This window comes from Lepisosteus oculatus, chromosome 14 (genome assembly GCF_040954835.1).
Source record: "Lepisosteus oculatus isolate fLepOcu1 chromosome 14, fLepOcu1.hap2, whole genome shotgun sequence".
Classification (NCBI taxonomy): Eukaryota; Metazoa; Chordata; class Actinopteri; order Semionotiformes; family Lepisosteidae; genus Lepisosteus; species Lepisosteus oculatus.
In genome coordinates, this window is record NC_090709.1 from 25167350 (window position 1) to 25173529 (window position 6180).

Here is a 6180-nt window from a genome sequence, read left to right on the forward strand (position 1 = left end):
AATATTACTCTTTAAAAAGGGAAGAAATCCTGTTCTTACCGAATATGTTCTGTTGCCTCCTTTTCCTCTGCTCAGCTCTCCATCTATTGTAACAGTGGTGATTGTGAACGCCGGTCACTCTCAGGCGCTCTTTCTTTCTGGGAGGCTGGCCATCTAATGTCACAGGAAACATCTGTATCAGCTTCTGGAAGGCTGCAGCATCAACCATCTTTGGGCATCTATATGCAGCAGCTGCCACAGTGGACCTATTTGTAAAAAGAAAACTTAAATATCTCAGATCTAAGACAGAGTGGCTAAAAGGTAACTGAAAGAGGAATATTGAATTAAAACTTACCGTATAGCAGCTGTACGTTCTTGTCCATAGCCTGAAGATTGCTCTCCTGATCCTGAACTGAAGTTTAAAAAAATATGAGAAATTTATGTTTATCTTAAATATTGACTTTCAAATACTGAATTTAGATATCACTGTGACACTTACAGAGATCCTGCTTCTACAATGACATGAAGTAATTCGCTGGCTGAGCACATGTCCTCATCTGTCAGCCTTCTGGCTAGGTTTTCAACAGTTCCGTTTGAAACACCTAAATAATCATTCAGGACAGTTTTCTGATCAATAGGTAGCTGCTTTATTTCCATTTCAAATGCCCTTCTTGCAACATAGCAAGTAATCAGTGGTAGGTGGTACCTGCAAAACAAACATATATATAAAATAGTTGTTTTCAAGCCACAGAAAAGTAAAAAGAAAATACATCAAAATAATTATATAATTCAATTTACTTCTCATGCAGTCTTCGCAGATCATAGGTAGGATTGTGAACTGGTTCTCCTCCTGCATACACAAAAAAATGTTCCATTTCCATTCTGCAGTTTGCATCACAGCGTAAGTTAATGAAGTAGCAGTAAAACAAAAAGAAAATAAAAAAAATAAAAATGCAGTTTAAATGCAGTATTCTTCACATACCATTGAATGCTAAAGACAGTTTTTAGCAATGAAATATCAATAAAACCTTCAACTCACCTTTTCCTCTTCTTCATTTAGTGCAAAGGAAGCTAGTCGCTGAGTTGCAGCCATGTGCTCTTTGACAAAGATTATTACCCTGTTTTGCCCACTTTTATTCACAACAATTTTTCGCTGTATCCAATCCAGGACCTGAATTCAGAAGATTTTTTTATACAAATATTAATTAAATACAATTTCTCAAAAAGAACATCTATAATCAAAATTCTCGGTTGTATGCTTACTGTCATATTGTTTACCACCCCTGGGCGCTGAAGGTGCTTCAGCTGGAGAATGGCCTGCAGGTAAAGCATCACAACAATCTGCTCACTTGTGGTGATGTCTGCAGAGGTGTGTGTCTTGCCCAGTATCCGCTGCACATCTTTCTTTGCAACACTCAACACCTTCAAGCAATCGCTTAGTTTAGGTGGAGGACTCTGCAGCTGTGTTTGTCTGGGGGAGAGAGAGCAATACTATCAGCCTCCAAAAGGCAACATTCATGTGTTTGAATAGAAAAGCAAGTACAAGTTGAACCAACATTTAATAAGTAAAGTACCTCTTTCTGGTTATTTCATGTCTGACACTCTTGTTGTTTCTCTTTTTTTATATCCTTTAGATTGCTCTTGAAGTCTTTTAAACTCTTAGCTTGACTGGGATCCTCCACTTGCAGGCTAGTGTTTTTTTAGGACGAAGAGCAGGAATCTGCTGATATTAATGATATAACCTGCAATGGTCTGGTGAGACAGCCCAGTCATCTTCAACTGGGAAACAAATGTCTGCATTTTGGAAATGTCCTTCAGAAAACTTAAGGAAACTTCCGATGGATCCATAAAAAACAGGAACCTGGAGACATTTTCAACCTGAAAAACATATATAGTGAAAGTCATTATTTTTATGACCAACATCCGTGGTATGTGAAATTTAAGCCGAGTAAAACCATGTACCAAATACCTACCTCCTTGGAGCAGTTTACCATTCCCAGGCCCTGGATAAGGTATTGTTTAAAGCCAGCCAGGAGAGGAGAATCAAGAGAGTTATTTCTGTAAAGTCCAGCCAGGGCAACTCTTTTTCGGAGAGCTTTTAGATTACCTTTAACTGACACCCTGTAGATATAAGGCAGATGGACAATTACATGTATTATAAGTGTTTCCATTTTCTTAGTTGGCTTCTGGGAGAAAATGGCTTTAGATGTGGCCCCGTGTGAATATGTATATCTACCAATTCACTGACATCCCAATTAAGGCTACATTTTGTCTTGCCTCTGTGAAACAAAATCAATTTTTATACATACAATGTGCCAATAAAAAATAAAGCACTAGAAACCCTATTGAGCAGAGAGTCTTACTGTTCCCTATCTTCCCCTTCCTCCTCCGCTTCTACTTCAGTTTCTGGAGCAGCCTCTGGCATCTCTTCCTCCTGGACAGCGGCCTCTTGCTCAGGGCCACTGGAATACAGGTAGATTCTTTTCAACATGCTTTTGCATGATATGTTGTAACAATGATTTCAAAAAGAAACTACAGAAGCCTTACAAATTAAAAATATCTCACCTTGCCAATGTCTCTTCAGGCTTCCCACGTACAAAAAGGCCCAAGGACTCCAGCAGTCTTACAACCACTGTCCTGTTTGCCTCACCAGACACGATCTCTATTCTGTTGTAATCCACGATGACCCCGTTCTTCAGGTGATTCATCATGTCCTTCCTCGCCTGTTGAGAGGCCATCCTGATCTCCTCTGCCATGGCGTGCTTCATACACGCCCTCTTCAAGTGAGCAGGAAGCTGATCAAAAGTATTCAGGCACATCTTGCACACCAGGGGAATCCTCGCGGGTTTCGTTTGAAAATAAATAATATAATTTGTGTATAGAAACAAGCTAAGACTGATTTCTTAAATTATCCTTAATTTTCTCTCTCATAGTTTGAGCATAATGATTTTATTGTATTGCTCATTGCTCCCAAATAAATAATGGTTTCATAAAAAAGTGAACATTCTCATTTATATTCATTTGCAGTTTCACTATTAATTAATCAATTAATCTGTCTCCATTCTGCATTCATATCTACTAGAAAGAGCTCTCAATTAATTAAATGCCCCATTGAACTGGCCCTGATTATACAATGCAAGGAGAAGTCTTCTAAGCCAATACTTGTAACCAGAAAGAGGCTGTATTTCAATTATACAATATACAAAACAATAACATTTAACACAAACATATATTCCACACCTCAGCATGCACATGATGAGATTCTTGATATTTGATTAGTAAAAACAATATCAATGCACTGAGAGACGCTTAAGAATAAAGATGCATCTGCCTGACTGCATATTAGTTTTAAAAGGTTATCAGCAAATGCATTTAAAAGTAAAAATGTAAAGTCTTGCCTCTTGATCGTAGTAGTGATTCAATATCCAGGACCTTAGTCAAGTCTCAGAGTTACTGTACCTCCTGTCTCGATTGCAGGTGAAAAGTGAAAGGTATATTGCACTCAGCAGAAAGTTACCCCAAGCAAAGACTCCACCCCTCCCAGAAAACAGCACTCCCCTTTGGCAAAGCAGTGGGTGGAGGAAGGCTCTGCTGCCATTATCAAACACAGAAATTGTTATAATTTAATTTTAAACACATGGCTAAGCATGGGTTTAAAGTATATTCAACAGGGCAGGTGCATCCAAAGAAATCGAGTTTCTCAAGCCCTCGGAAAGAATTACCATTTCCAAAGATGTCTAATTTCAAGCATTAACATCCAAAGTACCTGTCTTAGCTGGGGCATGTAGTTTGCCAAGCCATCTTAAAGAATTACCATTTCCAAAGATGTCTGTTGTAAGCCAGGTTCAATCATTACCATCCAAAGTATCGGTCTTCCCTTGGGGCAAGAGGGTTTCCTGTGTGTCTAGGATGTGTACTTCCCTTAAATAAAGGATGAATATGGGTACCATAGGTATTAAATCTCTCAAAGCTCAGAGTTAAACTAAAAAACCCTTGGTGGGTGTGTTATAACATGGATGGGTATTTATAGTCCAGTGGCTCCTCTTTGGTGTCCCCTGAAGGCATTTTGAACCCAGCAGGTGACATTGATTTAGTTTTATTTGCCCCTGATTATGCAATAAAGGATAAGTAAACAGGAAGAGGTGGTATTTCGATTTTACAGTATATAAAACAATACATATATTCCACAGCTCAGCATGCACATGGTGAGATTCTTGATATTAGATTAATAAAAAATACCAAGGCACTGAGGCTTATTAATAAAGATGCTTTTGACTGACAGGACCTTGGGGCAAGGTGTGTAAATTACAACAGGCATCTTTGGAAATGGTAATTCTTTCAGGTGGCTTGGCAAACTTCCTGCCCCAGCTAAGACAGGTACTTTGGATGTTAATGCTTGAAACTAGACATCTTTGGAAATGGTAATTCTTTCCGAGGGCTTGGGAAAATCTATTTCTTTGGATGCACCTGCACTGTTGAATATACTTTAAACCCATGCTTAGCCATGTGAAGTAAGAGACAAGATGTAAAAAGGGTCAACTTAAGTCAGTTCTGCCTGAAAATTAGACTTCTAAGCAACAGGGGTTTATGGCAGGAAAGGGGGTTAACTGATAAGGATTCCAGATGCGAGCTAGGAACCCCCTGGGGGCGTAATCTTAAACTGACCATTTGGCCAGGGTCTTTTAACTGGCCAAATACCATGACCCCCTCCCCTTACCATAACACCGAATGACGTCTGAAGCAGCAAGCAAGGACTATATAACCTAAAAGTTTGTACCGGCACATTGAACAATACTTCGGTTTTGTTGTTTCTTGCGGGAAACAAGACTTCGGCTTTATTGTTCCTTGCATGCAATAAACTCATCTGTTTTACTTCATCTCGGGATCAAGAACCTTATTCCTTCTGTTACAACACATATATGGGATTTTTACAGTTTGGTGTATTCATTTTTATTTTCTCGCTATTACAGGTTGAGGAATGGGTGCAAAGAAAGTGTTGTTTCAACAATCGGCACAAAAATGGTCATAATTCCTGTTAAAGAGCACAAAACCTCAAACAACAGGTGGCTTCCTTTGCGTTGAGTGAAGAAGAGAAACATGCAAGTTGATGGCTACATTGATATACCCATCCACTCAATTCAGGGTTGTGGTAGAACTGGAACCATCCTGGCAAGCAGTGGATGCAAAGTACTGTATCACCCATAATGTGACACCAGTCCATCACAGGACTCACTCACACCATGGCCAATTTTCATAGAAGCCCATTAAAATCCATGTTAATACAGAACAAAAGACCTCCACTTGCATAGCTCCCATCATGTATAGTATTTAAGAAAATCTCCAATTTACCTTAATTGCATTTTATTTGTGTTTTATCAGCTGTTTCATCTTTACTTCACTAAACTAAGCTGTAACGCCCAGGTCAGCAGCTGTGAAGTTTTTCAGTTCATCTGCGGGAGAGCCAATTCACAGTCCTTCCAACGACTTGAGAAGACTGCATGAGAAGTAAACAGAATAATATATTACTTTATATTTCTGTGGGTTGGAAACAATCACAAATGCTTGCTTGTTTGTTTTGTAGATACCTCCAGCCATTCATTACCAGCCAGGAGGGCAATTGAGATGACCCAATGTGCCCGCAGAGAAACATTATAGAATACTGACTCAGCCAGCATCTGCTCAGCAATCAAAGTAATTGAAGGCTTTGCAGGACAAGGAGTTTAGTAAGCATCATCACAATCTCAAAATAAGTCTCTCACAAAACAATCATTCATTTCTTTTTTTTAACTTCAGGTCAAGCAATCAATCATCAGACTCTGGACAAGAATGCATGCCTGCTGTGGAGTAAGTTTGAATACAGTACACCTCTTCAGTTATTTTTTGACTGTGTTACAGAGACCTGTGATATTTTATTTAAAATTTTTACAACAGTGGATCAAGGCCAAGATCCACAACAGCAGCTGCAGGATTTACATGTCCGAAGATGGATGATGCTACAGCCTTTCAGCAGCTGATAAAGGTGTTTCCAGTGTTATTATATGGGCAGCTTAACAAAAAAAGGAGCATCTGAAACTGACTAGAAGTCATGACAGGTGGAAATCAGGACAGAGGAAGTGAGACTGCAGACCGTTAATGGCAAATTTACAAATCAATTATCTTCACCGACAAACACTAAGTTTGGAATATATTCTGAGGATTTAT

At 39.0% G+C, this 6180-nt stretch overlaps 1 long non-coding RNA gene across 1 annotated transcript in view; it reads left to right on the plus strand.

Moving 5' to 3' along the window:
* LOC138242493 (uncharacterized) overlaps positions 1–2117 on the plus strand; it is a 31835-nt gene extending 29718 nt beyond the window's left edge. Inside the window, exons 4-5 of the long non-coding RNA XR_011191624.1 lie at positions 76–300; positions 1614–2117. This is a non-coding gene — a long non-coding RNA (uncharacterized lncRNA). The remainder of the gene's footprint in view (positions 1–75; positions 301–1613) is intronic.
* Positions 2118–6180: the final 4063 nt, after the last annotated feature.